The sequence below is a fragment of the Triticum dicoccoides genome, chromosome 2A (assembly GCF_002162155.2).
Source record: "Triticum dicoccoides isolate Atlit2015 ecotype Zavitan chromosome 2A, WEW_v2.0, whole genome shotgun sequence".
Lineage (NCBI taxonomy): Eukaryota > Viridiplantae > Streptophyta > Magnoliopsida > Poales > Poaceae > Triticum > Triticum dicoccoides.
The window spans coordinates 761,507,072-761,523,656 of record NC_041382.1 but is presented as its reverse complement, the minus strand read 5'-3'; the positions used below and the strand labels follow the sequence as shown (position 1 = coordinate 761,523,656).

General features: G+C 45.1%; 1 pseudogene; it reads left to right on the top strand.

The window, feature by feature from the left end:
- Positions 1-1,513: 1,513 nt before the first annotated feature.
- On the top strand, positions 1,514-9,168 carry LOC119357054 (annotated as a pseudogene).
- The last annotated feature ends 7,417 nt before the right edge of the window (positions 9,169-16,585 follow it).

Below are 16,585 nucleotides of genomic sequence, written 5' to 3'. Positions count from 1 at the left end.
CAGCCTTATATACCATCTAAATAGGCGTGTTACAACGTCGGTTACAATGATTGTGCCTGTTTAAACAGGCATGATGTCCCTTCGCCATACACAGCATATGGACAACGCTAACTGTAGGTAGTTAGCCTATAGGAAATCCTAACTGCTATGCTAGCCTAAAACTGACGCTAACATCTTAACTAATAATATTTCCTAACATTTACAACCCCACATCGACGCCCGCTGCAGCATCGTCCTCTCGACTTGTAGTGTGTCAGCCCTTGTTCGTAGCATCCACTCTGGCGCATGTCTTTGCAGCAGCTCTTGTGGCTGCAATTGAGATTGTCGTTTTGGCTTATAATGTTGCACACTGCCACCATACACTTGCTTTTTTTTTTGAAGCTACCACCATACAATTGCTAGAACACCTCACTTTTTGATTCCATGCCACCACAAGCCATGGGCATGCATGGCTGAAAATCTTCACGCCGCAATGCCCTGCATGCGTACGCGCGCGTGTGTGTGTGAACGCGGTGGTTTGACTGGCTTCAGGCATCTATGCGACGTGAAAATCGGACGGCTAGCTGGGCCCAATCGCACGGCTGGCAAGGCGGTTTAGAAAACATGATTATCATCCGGCTGATTAGTAGTGCTATCGGACTGTTATGAATGGATTTCTAGCTAATCACGAAGCATTATGGGAAGATTGGAGGAAGCTGTACGTGGGGAGAGGGGTTAGGTTTAGGTCAGGTGGGATGGATCTCAACCGATCCTCATAATTAGAGAGATCTGAATCGTAATATTTCTGACCTTAAAATCAAGGGTCTACAAGTATCTGATTATAAGATTGTCTCAACCATAATAAGAGAGATCTGAATCGTAATATTTCTGACCTTAAAAAACCAGGTCTGATTAGAAGATTGAATCAAAACTTTCTCCGAGTAGATCTCAGCCATTATAATTCTAGGGTAGATCCCAATCGCTAAAACCAGACCCACCAAACTAATGGCCTTTATTTTCTAATATTCTCTCATTAACATGAGAATTTCAATGTTAGATCTTAACCGTTATAATTCGGACCCACCAAATCAGTGGCCTCTATTTTCAGAGTTTTTGTAATTAAGGTGGGATTTTCTATGAAGTGCCTAATTAGTACTATATATATAAGTAAAAACCAGGGTCTACTTCTTTTATGATTATAAGACTGAATCAAAAGTTTCTCCGATTAGATCTCAACGATTATAATTCTAGGTTAGATCTAAATCGTTATAAAATCAGATCCACCAAATCAATAGCCTTTATTTTCTAATATTCTCTCATTAACATGAGAACTTCTTTAGGATATCAGCATTAATATACTTTCCTCGTATGGAAAAAGCAATAAAGCTTAACATTGAAATACTACCTATGAAAAGGTAATCTTAGGCACATTTTAAAATCTTTTCAAACATTGAGGATGACTACTAATCTATATAAAGCCAAGCGTCCAATAGTTGTTGACACTCACTTGTGTGGCACGCCATCCTATTGTCTAATGGCAATTGTAAAGCCGTCTGGTGAGCTTCTCAGGCTCCTCACCTTCCTCATATGCCTACTCCATCATAGCAACGCAGGCTATGACGTCGAGTCGGTCCTCGGGGCGCGGAGCCTATTATCGGCCAATCTGAAACTTGTAGGTGGGACAACGGAGTTCGGTCCTGATGTCAAGAGGCTCGACCTAACTGCAAGGCAAGTGTGCTTGATCTTCATCCTGATCCGAAAGTTTAATTCATCACCTTATCTATACTCTTTCTGAAGTATCATAGGCAGGATTGTGTTGCACTGTTCGGTTGGAGTTATATGGGTGTGTCTAGGGCACATCTAGATGTGCTCTAGTTATTGCACATCTAAGTGAGTGAATCATGCATAAAGAGGAAAAGAAAAAAGAAAAAAAATATTCACACGAATCTCAACGTAAGATCAATGACATAGGACTTAGATGTGCAATACTTATGGCACATCTAGATGTGCTTTAGCAAAACTGGAGTTATATATACACATTAATAGTTCTTTTATTTTAAAAGAGGTAGTATAGCTGACGTCTGCACATATTGATGCATACACCCTAAGCTAACCGATTTAGTATTAACATGATGGTACAGCCTAGAGACGGATAGCCGACTCCACGTGTGCATCACCGACGCCGACCATCCACGATGGGAGGTCCCCCAAGACATCATCCCGCGGCCAACGTCAGTGTCAGAGGATGATTTGCTCGGATCGCCAGGCATGGACAATGCCACCTTGCCGAGCAGCGCCACCATCTCCAAGGTGTCTTCGGATCTGACCTTCTCCATCCACACGAATCCGTTCCGCTTCACCGTCTCCCGCCGCTCCACCGGTGACATCCTCTTCGACACTTCTGCAACCCTCATCTTCAAGGACCGGTACGTAATAAATAATACTCCTTCGTTTTCTCAAAATAGACCAAGTCATACTTTTTAAAGTGTAACCAAGTTTTTCTATAGAAAAAAATATATAAGCATCATGAAATATGTATTTTTTGGACAATATATTCATTTGACACAACAACTGTTTATATATTTCTACAAATAAACTTGACCTAACCTGAGATTTCCAATCCGGTGAATGACTTACTAGATTTGGAGGCGGAACGTGCCTTAGAGACTATTCGTAATCTTGCAGCCGTTAAACCAATGAAGGATGATGAGATTGATGCGTTAGGGGTCAGAGTGCTAGATAATCTATGTGCGGATTTAGCACCACCCAATCATGACTCTGACGAAGATGATGTACCCCTAGAGATTGATGATAGTAATATTTGTGAACCCGGTTATGAGGACCGGGCGACAGAACCTAGTAAACCTAAGCGTAAGTGGAATCGGAAGATCTATCCCGATTCCGCAGTTCGTAGGAGTGCTAGGATTCGAACCACTAAAAAAATTCATGATAAATTATGAGAGGAATATTTTGGAATAGCAGAGGTCTGAAGGACTTGGCTAAAAGAAGATTCCTTGCTGAGGCAGCTTTAGAGCAGAGGTTAGATTTTGTTGCTCTATCGGAGACGGGTAGAGATAACTTTGCACCCCAGTTTCTCTCTTCTCTGGTGGGTGGCATTGCCTCCCTCCGCGAGGAAGGTCGGGTGGTATCTTACTGGGTGTGAGATGCGATTGGCTTGAAGTCCGCAGTGTAGTGATGGGCGACTTCGCGGTGAAGTTTCGAGTCAGGTCTAGGATAGATGGTTTCAACTGGGCTTTGGTGGCGGTGTATGGTGCCGCACAGCCCGAGCTTAAAGCGGAGTTTTTGGCGGACCTGGTTCGCATCTGTGGGTCAGAACAGCTTCCAATTTTAGTTGGTTGTGATTTCATATCATCAGGAGGAGAGAGGAGAAGAACAATGATAACTTTGACGGCAGATGGTCGTTCATGTTTAATACTATTATTGAAAGCTTGGATTTGAGAGAGATAGAGCTTTCTGGTAGAAAGTTCACCTGGGCTAATGCTCTGCCACACCCAACCTATGAAAAACTTGATCGAGTTCTTGCGAGCGTGGAGTGGGAACAAAAGTTCCCTCTGGTGACGGTGCAAGCTCTTTCAAGGGGAATATCTGATCATACTCCATTGTTCGTGGACTCAGGTGAGCCGAACCATGTGGGTAACAAGAACACCTTCTCCTTCGAGATGTCATGGTTTGAACGTGAGGGTTTTTTGGATTTGATTGCCCGGGAGTGGGATAGAGGTCTTGGAGGCAAGACTGCGTTAGAGCGTTGGCAGAATAAAATTAGGCATTTAAGGAGTTTCTTACGGGGCTGGGCTAAGAACCTCAGTGGTGTGTATAAGATGGAAAAGGATAGACTCCTTGCTCTTATACAGGCCCTGGACATACAGGCCGAATCCACTATCCTAACGCCTACTGAGATTCAGGCTAAAAATGAGGCGGAGAAGAGGTTGAAAGAACTGCTCCGCGAAGAAGAATTGAAGTGGGCTTTGCGTGCTAAAGTTTGCAAAGTAGTCCAAGGGGACGCGAATACTCAGTTCTTCCATTTGATAGCCAATGGCAAGCACAGAAAGAAGCGTATCTTTCAGCTTGAGCAAGACGAGGGTACTATTTTAGGCCAGGACAACCTAAAAACATATATTACCGACTATTATAAGCAGTTGTTTGGACCTCCGAAGGATAATTGTGTGTCCCTCGATGAGTCCAGGATTGAGGATGTGCCTCAGCTATCGGCTGGCGATAATGATATTCTGGTTGCCCCGTTCTCGGAGAAGGAGGTGTTTGATGCTATTGCACAGATGAAAAACAATAAGGCTCCCGGGCCGGATGGATTCCCGGCAGAGTTCTATAAAAAGTGTTGGCACATTATTAAGGGGGATTTATTACCTATGTTCAATGACCTGTTCTGTGGCCAGCTTCAATTATTTCACTTGAATTTTGGGACTATCACATTGCTTCCCAAGAAGACGGATGCGGTGAGGATTGAGCAATTCAGGCCGATCTGTCTCCTCAATGTTAGTTTCAAAATTTTCACCAAGGTCGGGACAAACAGACTTACACAGATTGCGCATTCTGTGGTGCAGCAGTCTCAAACTGCTTTCATGCCGGACAGAAATATCCTTGAAGGGGTGGTCGTCCTGCATGAAACGCTCCATGAAATCCATTCCAAAAAATTAGATGGAGTAATTTTTAAGGTGAATTTCGAGAAAGCGTACGATAAGGTCAAATGGCCATTCCTCCAACAGTCATTGCGTATGAAAGGTTTTGATGAAGCCTGGCGCCGACAGGTTGAATCATTTACGCAAAAAGGTAGTGTAGGAATTAAAGTTAATGATGACATAGGTCATTACTTTCAGACACATAAAGGCCTAAGACAAGTAGATCCGATGTCCCCTATCTTGTTTAACATTGTGGTGGACATGTTAGCAATTTTGATAGGAAGGGCTAAGGAGAATGGTCAAGTAGGTGGATTGGTACCTCATCTAATTGATGGAGGTGTATCCATCCTTCAGTACGCTGATGATACAATCATCTTTATGGAGCATGACTTGGCCAAGGCGAGAAATATGAAGCTGGTGCTATGCCTATTTGAACAATTGACCGGGTTAAAGATTAACTTTCATAAAAGCGAGCTGTTCTGCTTTGGTAGGGCCAAAGATGAACAGGAGGCTTACAGGCAATTGTTTGGGTGTGAGTTGGGCGAGTTACTCTTCTCTTACCTGGGGATTCCAATCCATCATCGTAGGCTGACTAACAGAGAGTGGAAGTGCATCGAGGATCGGTTTGAGAAAAAAATGAGTTGTTGGAAGGGTAAGCTCATGTCATACGGAGGCCGATTAATCCTGATTAACTCGGTGCTCACGAGTATGCCAATGTTTCTCCTATCGTTCTTTGAGGTCCCAGTTAGGGTTAGGAAGAGACTGGACTTCTATCGATCGCGCTTCTTTTGGCAGGGTGATGAGCTTAAAAGAAAATATCGGCTTGCTAAATGGGACATCATTTGTAGACCGAAAGACCAAGGGGGTCTAGGTATTGAGAATATAGAAGTTAAGAATAAATGCCTTCTTAGCAAGTGGCTGTGGAAGCTCTCATTGGAGAATCACGCCATGTGGGCTCAAATCCTTCGCAGCAAGTACCTCCAGACAAAAACTTTGTCCCAGGTCACTGTCAGGCCGACCGATTCGCCTTTCTGGAAAGGCTTGATGAAAGTCAAATAGTCGTTATTTAATAGGATGAAGTTTGTTATTGGAAACGGCACGAGTACACGTTTCTGGGAGGATACTTGGCTCGGCGAAACACCCTTGGCCATCCAATATCCGTCGTTATACCATATTGTGCAAGGACGTGAGGTGTTCGTCGCATCGGTCTTTCAATCGACCCCCCTTAATATTCAGTTCCGACGAACGCTAGCGGGCAATCGTTGGGAACAATGGCTCCATCTAGTTAGGAGACTGATGGACGTCCAGCTTTCACAACAACCCGATGAATTACGCTGGAAACTGACTAAATCTGGAGTATTTACGGTTAAATCAATGTATATTGATGTTATTAACTCAAACTCCATCCCTACGTCCAAGCATGTTTGGGCTGTCAAAGTTCCTTTGAAAATAAAAGTGTTTATGTGGTTTGTCCATAAACAAGTTATTTTAACTAAGGACAACCTTTTAAGCGTAATTGGACAGGACCTACTAGGTGTAGTTTCTGTGATCGGGATGAGACTATCAAACATCTCTTTTTTGATTGCCCGTTAGCCAAGGTACTTTGGCAGACGATCCACATTGCTTTTAGTATCAATCCACCGAATTCTGTTTATGCGTTATTTGGGACATGGCTTAATGGGATTGAGCCTAACTTAGCGAGACACATTCGGGTTGGAGTTTGTGCTTTGCTGTGGACTATCTGGACTTGCAGAAATGATTTGGTTTTTAACAGAATATCATGTATACATTTTTTGCAGGTCATATTCCGAACTACGGCAATGATCCGTTCGTGATCGCTACTCACCCAGACGGAGGCCAGGGAGCATTTGGTTACTGGGTCTTTCCAATGGGAGATGGTAGCTCGGGATATTTTCAACCGGTTTGGATGGCGGTCATGTAATAGGATTGCTTAGATTTCCTATCTATTTTTTAGCCAGCCGGTTGTGGCGTCTTTTCTTGGCTAGTTGGTGTTTCTAGCCCCTTTTTTTTGCTCTGTGTGAGCTGTCTGTGCTTTTATTTTGAGACCTTTGAAACCATGTTGACACTACTTTTTTTGGTTAATAAGAGGGCCTTATGCATCTTTCTGATGCAGAGGCCGGGGAATCACCCCTTTTCTAAAAAAAAAATGAAACATTGAGTTAATACAAAACTTAGGGGTCTGTTTTATGGCAAGCAGTGAGTACAAGTGTGATGTGTGGTAGGAGCAGTATGTATATTAGCGAGTAGCTAGCCAAGTGATCGATGGGCATGCATGACAATTGGAAATGCAGGTAGTTGGAGGTGACGACGGCGCTTCCAGCCGGGCGGGCATCATTGTACGGGTTCGGCGAGCACACGAAACGGACGTTCCGGCTCCAGCCCAATGACACGTTCACGCTGTGGAACGAGGACCTGGAGAGGTCAGACCAACTGGACCGTAACCTCTACGGCTCGCACCCATTCTACATGGATGTGCGCCCTGGCGGCAATGCGCATGGCGTGCTCCTCCTCAACAGCAATGGCATGGACATACTGTATGGCGGGTCCTACGTCACCTACAAGGTGATCGGTGGCGTGCTCGACTTCTACTTCTTCACCGGCCCCTCCCCGCTTGCCGTGGTTGACCAATACACCCAGTTCATCGGCCGCCCTGCCCCCATGCCATACTAGTCATTCGGGTTCCACCAGTGCAGGTATGGCTACAAGAATGTGGCTGATCTGGAGGAGGTGGTCGCCGGCTACGCCAAGGCCAAGATCCCACTGGAGGGGATCTGGTCAGACATCGACTACATGGACGGCGGCCAGGATTTCACGCTGGATCTGATCAACTTCCCGGCGAGCCGTCTCCGGCCGTTCGTCGACCGGCTCCACAGCAACGGCCAAAAGTATGTGGTCATCATAGACCCGGAGATCAAAGGACAAGCAACGCCTAACGAGGACTTTTTCCTCAAGAGAAACGGCACCAACGTGGTGGGCAGGGTGTGGCCAGGCGAGGTGTACTTCCCGGACTTCATCAACCCACGCGCCGTGGAGTACTGGGCGCAGAAGATCTCCGAGTTCCGGCGGACCATCCCCGTAGACGGGCTGTGGTGCGACATGAACGAGCCCTCCAACTTCGGGGCCTGGCAGCCGCTCAACGCGCTGGACGACCCACCATACCACATCAAGAATTCCGGCACGCATCGTCCCCTCAACAACCAAACCGTGCCGGTCTCCACTGTGCACTACAATGGCGTGTCCGAGTACGACGCGCACAACCTCTTCGGCCTCTTCGAGGCACGTGCCACGCATGCCGCACTGCTCAAGGACACGGCACGCCGCCCCTTCGTGCTCAGCCGCTCCACCTTCCCCGGAGCGGGACGGTACGCGGCGCACTGGACCGGCGACAATTCCGCGCGGTGGGACGAGCTTGCCAACTCCATCAACACTATGCTCAGCTTTGGCCTCTTTGGCATCCCCATGGTCGGCGCCGACCTATGCGGCTTCAGGGGTAACACAAGCCAGGAGCTCTGCAGCCGCTGGATCCAGCTCGGTGCATTCTACCCGTTCGCGAGGGCGCACACGGAGAGAACCACCGAACGACGAGAGCTCTATGTGTGGGAGTCGACGGCGCAGTCGGCGAGGAAAGCGTTCGGGACGCGGTACCGGATGCTCCCCTACACGTACACGCTCATGTACGAGGCGCACACAACAGGGGCGCCCATCGCCCGCCCGCTCTTCTTCTCCTACCCGCAGGACGCCGACACCTACGGCGTGGACAAGCAGTTCCTGCTCGGGCGCGGCGTGCTTGTATCTCCGGTGCTACAGCCGGGTGCCACCACCGTCGACGCCTATTTCCCGGCGGGCCGGTGGTTTAGTCTCTATGACCACAACTACCCCCTCACCGTCGCCACACGGACCGGCAAGCGTGTTACACTTCAGGCGCCAGTGGACTCGGCTAACGTGCACCTGGCCGGCGGCAACATCCTACCATTGCAGCAGCCGGCGCTGACCACGTCCGCCGCACGGCAAGGCGAGTTTCACCTCCTTGTGGCGCTCACGGAGAACGGCACAGCCAGTGGGGAGCTATTCTTGGATGACGGCGAGTCCATGGAGATGGGCGGGGTGGGAGGCAAGTGGACCCTGGTGAAATTTAGCTGCAGCACGGAGGAGAGCAAGGGTATCATCACGACCACGGTGAGTTCCCATGTGGTGCAGAACTCATACGCGCCGAGTCGGGCGCAGGTCATCGGCAACGTGGTCTTTTTTTTTTTTTTTTGAGGGGTGGCAACGTGGTCTTTATGGGGCTCCAGTCGCCAGCAAAAGGGTTCACTATCTATGTGAACAACGTTGAGCTCAAGGCAGCCCGCACCAAGTCCCGGACGAGTGGAGCGTTTAGCGTCAGTGGCCTGTCGCTGGCCATTGGAAAGGAGTTCCAGATCAAGGTCGTCATGTCCCATTAACATTGATACCATTTTTGCATAATTATTGTATGTCTGAAGTTCTGAATAAAAGTTTTGAGAAATTTGAATTTTGTTATGGTTTGAGATTTCTAAACATCTTACATTATTTATTGTCCTTGGTCGTTTATCTACCATCTTCCACTCATCTCAGAGAAGCAAATCCGTATATATTTAACTAACTCCCTAAGACGGTTAATCACAAGTTCCATCTTGATCTGAAATTGCTCCTTCACCTTTTTTTAGGGGATTTTTTTTTTGGCAAACAACAACCCTCAAAAGAGGGTTCCAGATTTTATTATTAGCATCCAAGACAATGTACAGCGATCAAGTTCCCTCTAGGAAAAGAAATGGCCTCAAGAGCCATTTTTTAGTCACATCCTGCTCCTTTACTGCAAAGAAAGCTATAACTAGAAGGAGATTTAGAAAAATATGCCCTTTTTGCAAGATTATGAGCAATCAGATTGTTGATCCTTGGAATGTGCTCAATCCTGTAACAAGCAAGACCAGAAACCAGATTGAAGAAATCAGCAAGAGTGGGTCGTAAGTTCCAGTGTCCAGGATTTTGAATCAGATCCTTTGCTTTCACCGCCTCCACTAATGTCCTGCGGTCAGATAGGAAATAGACAGAGCTCCAATTCAAATACTTGACAGTTTCAGCCGCCAGAAGAAGCCCAAGTGCTTCAGCCTGCTGAACAAAACAAACATTCCTAGCAATAACTTGAATAAATATGGAATGATTCCTTGATTCGTCCCGTAGAAATACTCCGAAAGATGCTTTATCTTGGCTAACTATAGGATTGTATGTAGCATCAATATATGCTATGAAACATGCATGATGAAAATTCAGCTTCCTGTCAATATCATTGCTATTGGCTTCCATATTAGCAATCCTCTTATCTTCCAACTCATCCTCCAATATGCACCTGCATTAAGCATCGATTTGGTAGCGTATATAACCAAAATTGGACTCCATTTTTTCTTATTCAATAGAAGATCACTTCTAGCTTTCCAAATATTCCACAAAGTAGTAAAGATGATCTCTGAGCTTAAATCTAGGTGAAGGCTAGAAAAAATGAAGTTGATGACATCCGAAGGATATAAGCTATGATCTACCATATCCGATTTAAAGCCTAATTTCAACCAAACCGATTTAGAGAAATTGCATAAAAAGAACAGAAACATATCCGATTCAACCTGGCCACACCTACAACATTCTTTCTTTATATGTTTTGAAAATCTAGAAACTCTTAACCCTGAAGCAATAGCTCTTCTAATAAGTCTCCAAGCAAATGTTTTAACTCTAGGAGACAAAGTTTTTTTTTCCGAACCTAGTTAAGAATAGCTATCTCCTGGTTGGTCACAATAGGTCTTTGGTTCATCGCATTATCCTGGGTATCCTGCATCAAAACTTTGTAAGCACTTTTAGTAGTACATTTTGCATTTGGAGTGTGAATCAAGGACAAGGTATCATCAAGCTCAGCATTTATGACAGGAGTATTTAAAACATCATTTTCAAAAGTATCATCAAAATAGGCACTGACCTTATCTTCATCCCAAACTTCAGAATTAGGTTTCCAAAGATGACTAATGATGTTTGTTCAAGGACCATTTAGGTTGGGCTTGAGATGATCATAAATTTTTTCCCATCTTTTGCACCAAGGATTGTCCCAGATGGAAGTGTTTCCTTTAGCAACTTTTATGTTACAAAAATTAATAATATCAGGAAGAACTTTAATAAAGGAGGTCCAGAATGCAGATTTGGGGGAATAAATATTATGTTTCCATATGGTAGAGTTACGAAAATATTTTGATTTATGAACCTTAGCAATTAAAGGGGGGGAATTATTAATGATATTCCAAGCCATATTAGTAATCGAGGATTCGTTAATAATGGCTAAATTCCTAATGCTCAATCCTCCTTTATGCATAGGTCTACAAATATCATCCCAAGCTCTAAAGAAAATAGGCTTTGCCTTGTCATCCTTCTGAATTCCCGTCCACGAAAATTTTCTAACAATGGAAGTGAGTTTTTTTATGATGGACTTGCTTAAGAGGATATTGGACATGTAGTAAACCGGCAAGGAAGCAAAGACCGATTTGATAAGAGTAAGCCTTCCTGCATGAGAGAGCCTACTAGCCTTGCAAATGTTAAGTTTGGATTTAAACTTATTAATAATAAAGCTATAAGCTGCTGCCATATTCCTACCCGGAAGAATAAGAGGATGTCCTGGATGAATAGTGTTAAGATCCATATCCAGATAAGGAAATATATTTTTATATAACTTCTAAGGTCGTTGTCTATATTCCTCCTAAATAAGATTAATGATTTGTTCCAGTTGGGAGTTTGACCTGAAGCTTCGCAAAATTGGTTAATGATGTGAGCAATAGTATATGTTGAAAATATGAGCAAGTTACTATGAGATTTAATCCAAATAAGCACAAAATAAATCATGACGGCTATAACAGAGATTAAACTAATCATGTGGACTAACATAGTAGATGAACAGATCGAATCTAGGATAGAGACTAGAAACATGAATTCTACCACAATCTCGAACAAGAAGGACAGAAGCACATACGGTGCAACGGGAGCAGCACCGTTGGCGTTGAGGTTGTCGCCCAAGTCATTGAGGAAATGGTTGCCGAGGTCGGGGAAGAAGTCGTCGTCGGTGAAGTCATCGCTGCCAGCAGGCGCGAGTGCACTCCCCAAAAACCTGCTCGCCCTTCTCCCGTATAGGATCACGAGAGGTGGGGTTCCGGAGGCTTGTTGTCCCTTCTTGCGGTGCACGCCGAAAGGAGGGATGGAGGCGCAATGATCTGGAACGGTGATGCGAAACCATGCGATGCAGCGGCGGCTAGGGTAGACGTCTGCCAGACTATATAGTGCGGGTCGGGTAGGTCGTGGGAGTAAATCCCACATCTGAGTCGTTGCGATCCAAAAGAATCGGAAGCGGTTCAGTAATTAACGTGTCTGTTAATTATTAATTAGTGACTCATTAATTTGTCCCGAGCAGCAAAAATATAGACAACGTGCATAGCTCCGTCCTCGGATCGGATCATTCCTGCAACCCGCGGCGCGTCGCGACGAGGCGAGGCGAGGCGTGGCTTGGCGAGTGAGAAGGAGGAGTGCGCGCGTAGTTCTCCTCTTCTCATGCTCATACAAATGGTAGAAGAACTCACCTTATAAAGAGGTGTAGGTCTCTCTCAACTTCTGGGGTGTGACTAAACTTTAGTATCACTCCCACCACTCACATGTGTGCATGAATCGGCCAAGAGAATTTCAGAATTTTAGTTGGGCTTTGGGCCAAAGGCCTACTAGCACCAACAATCCCCCACAAAGTCTCATTGGCACATCTCATCACTTAGTTCCAAAACATTGTTTTATATATCGATGCTTAGTGGAGACTATAAAGTTGAACTTTCACTAAGAGGTTTATGCTAGACTAGATCACAACTTGAATAGTGGACTATGCCTTGAACTACAAGTTTTCTACGAGACTAGTTTCACACAAATTCTCGACCAATACTGGGCTGCCGCAAGGCTTCCTCCCGGGTGCAGCGTATACGTCATACTCCAGGGCCTTTCATGAATTTATTATAGAACACCCAATTCTCATACATTGCAATGTTAACAGTCAAATTCGTATAGGTGTGTTCCTCAGGAGATGCTCTGTAGGACAACATCTCTCCTTACTCAAATAAGCCACTTGGAACACATTAAGATAACTATCAACCTGCCATGCAGATCATGAGAGTATTGCATCATCTTGGAGTGGGATAATTTAAATAGGGATACTCTCCTCTCAGCTGACCAACAGCTTCTCTCCCACTTCTACTTCACGGGATATCCGATCACATAGAGTGGGTTACCACTATGGACAACTCATGTGGTGGGTCTCAAACCCATCTCCATCGATGCATTCTCTATCACATTACGTGATAAACCCTTTGTGACGGGATCTGCCAAGTTTTTCGATGTTTGGATATAATCCAACGTAATAACTTCGGAGTTCCTCAATTTTCTGACATATTTTAGTCTTCTCTTCACATGCCTTGAGGACTTCATATTCTCCTTAGAACTGTTTATCTTGACGATCTCAGTTTGATTACCACAGTTCATCGGGATAGGGGGTATTGGTTTTTCAACCATAGGTAAGTCCATCAAGAGCTCATGAAGCCACTCTACTTCAACAGTGGCAATGTCTTATGTTGTTAGTTCTGCTTCCATAGTTTACCCCGTTAAGATGGTCTTCTTGCAAGACTTCCAGGAAACAGCGCCACCACCAAGTGTACAAACATAACCACTTGTGGCCTTAATCTCATCAGCATTAGATATCCAGTTTGAGTCACTATAACCCTCTAGTACCCTTGGATACCCGGTGTAGTGAATCCCGTAGCTAGCAGTGCCTTTCAAGTAGCGCATAACTCTCTCAAGCGCACGCCAATGATCATCTCCCGGTTTTGACAAAACCGACTCAGCTTGCTCACAACAAAAGAGATGTCAGGCCTCGTGGCACTCGCCAAATACATAAGCGAGCCAATAATCTGAGAATACCTCAGTTGATCTCTAGCAATCCATCGATTCTTTCTAAGAAACAAACTAGCGTAATATGGAGTTGGAGAAGGCGTGCAGTCGCTATACCCAAAACGACTCAAGATATTTTCCACATAGTAAGACTGAAGCAGTGTGATCCCACCATTCTCATTTCTCGATAGCTTGATGTTTAAGATAACATCAGCTGCTCCTAGATCCTTCATCTCAAAACAGCAAGATAAGAAATCCTTAACCTCCTTGATTATATCAAGTTTGGTTCCAAAGATCAATGTGTCATCGACATACAGACAAAAAATGACTCCTTCACCCCCACCACGGGGATAGTACACACACATGTTACCGTCATTTACTACAAAGTCGGTAGTAGTAATGTTCTTTCGAACTTCTCATGCCACTCCCTAGGAGATTGTTTAAGGCCATATAAAGACTTAAATATCTTGCACACCTTTCCTTCCTGACCAGGTACTACAGAACCATCTGGCTTATCCACGTAAATTTCCTCCTTCAACTCTCCATTGAGGAAAGCCGTCTTAATTTCCATTTGATGGACGAGAAGACCATGTGAAGCAGCCAGTGATAGTAGCACCCGAATAGTGGTTAGTCTAGCCACAGGTGAGTAAGTATCAAAGAAGTCTTCACCTTATTTTTGGGTATAACCCTTAGCCATAAGCCGTGCCTTGTACTTTTCAATCGTACCATCAGGTCTAAGCTTCTTCTTGAACACCCACTTACTGTTGGGGAACATAGTAATTTCAAAAAAATTCCTACGCACACTCAAGATCATGGTGATGCATAGCAACGAGAGGGGAGAGTGTTGTCTACGTACCCTCGTAGACCGGAAGCGGAAGCGTTAGCACAACGCGGTTGATGTAGTCGTACGTCTTCACGGCCTGGCCGATCAAGCACCGAAACTAAGGCACCTCCGAGTTCTAGCACACGTTCAGCTCGATGACGATCCCCGGACTCCGGTCCAGCAAAGTGTCGGGGATAAGTTCCGTCAGCACGATGGCATGGTGACGATCTTGATGTTCTACCGTCGCAGGGCTTCGCCTAAGCACCGCTACAATATTATCGAGGATTATGGTGGAGGGGGGCACCGCACACGGCTAAGAGATCAATGATCAATTGTTGTGTCTATGGGGTGCCCCCTGCCCCCGTATATAAAGGAGTGGAGGAGGGGCTGACCAAGGAGGGTGGCGCGCCCTAAGGGGGAGTCCAACTCCCACAGGGAGTAGGACTCCCCTTTTTCCTATTAGGAGTAGGAGAGGGAAGGAAGAGGAAGGAGGGAGGAAGGAAGGGGGGCGGCCCCCCTCCCAATTCGGATTGGGCTTGGGGGGGCGCCCCCTCCCTTGCTCCTTTCCCCTCCTTTCCACTAAGGCCCAATAAGGCCCATATACCTCCCGGGGGGGTTCCGATAACCTCCCGGTGATCCGGTATTGTCCCAATCTCACCCGGAACCTTTCCGGTGTCCAAATATAGTCGTCCAATATATCGATCTTTATGTCTTGACCATTTCGAGACTCCTCGTGAAGTCCGTGATCACATCCGGGACTCCTAACAACCTTCGGTACATCAAAATATATAAACTCATAATGAAACTGTCATCGTAACGTTAAGCGTGCGGACCGAACGGGTTCGAGAACAATGTAGACATGACCGAGACACGTCTCCAGTCAATAACCAATAGCGGAACCTGGATGCTCATATTGGCTCCTACATATTCTACGAAGATCTTTATCGGTCAGACCGCATAACAACATACGTTTGTTCCCTTTGTCATCGGTATGTTACTTGCCCGAGATTCGATCGTCGGTATCTCAATACCTAGTTCAATCTCGTTACCGGCAAGTCTCTTTACTCGTTCTATAATACATCATCTTGCAACTAACTCATTAGTTGCATTTCTTGCAAGGATTAAGTGATGTGCATTACCGAGAGGGCCCAGAGATACCTCTCCGACAATCGGAGTGACAAATCCTAATCTTGAAATATGCCAACCCAACAAGTACCTTCGGAGACACCTGTAGAGCACCTTTATAATCACCCAGTTACGTTGTGACGTTTGGTGGCACACAAAGTGTTCCTCCGGTAAACGGGAGTTGCATAATCTCATAGTTATAGGAACATGTATAAGTCATGAAGAAAGCAATAGCAACAAACTAAACGATCAAGTGCTATGCTAACGGAATGGGTCAAGTCAATCACATCATTCTCCTAATGATGTGATCCTGTTATTCAAATGACAACTCATGTCTATGGTTAGGAAACATAACCATCTTTGATCAACGATCTAGTCAAGTAGAGGCATTCTAGTGACACTCTGTTTGTGTATGTATTCACACATGTATTATGTTTTCGGTTAATACAATTCTAGCATGAATAATAAACATTTATCATGATATAAGGAAATAAATAATAGCTTTATTATTGCCTCTAGGGCATATTTCCTTCAGTCTCCCACTTGCACTAGAGTCAATAATCTAGTTCACATCGCCATGTGATTTAACATCAATAGTTCACATCACCATGTGATTAACACCCATAGTTCACATCGACATGTGACCAACACCCAAAGGGTTTACTAGAGTCTATAATCTAGTTCACATCACTATGTGATTAACACCCACAGAGTACTGAGGTGTGATCATGTTTTGCTTGTGAGAGAAGTTTAGTCAATGGGTCTGCCATATTCAGATCCGTAAGTATTTTGCAAATTTCTATGTCAACAATGCTCTGCATGGAGCTATTCTAGCTAATTGCTCCCACTTTCAATATGTATCCAGATTGAGACTTAGAGTCATCTGGATCAGTGTCAAAACTTGCATCGATGTAACCCTTTACGACGAACCTTTTGTCACCTCCATAATCGAGAAACATATCCTTATTCCACTAAGGATAATTTTGACCAATGTCCAGTGATCTACTCCTAGATC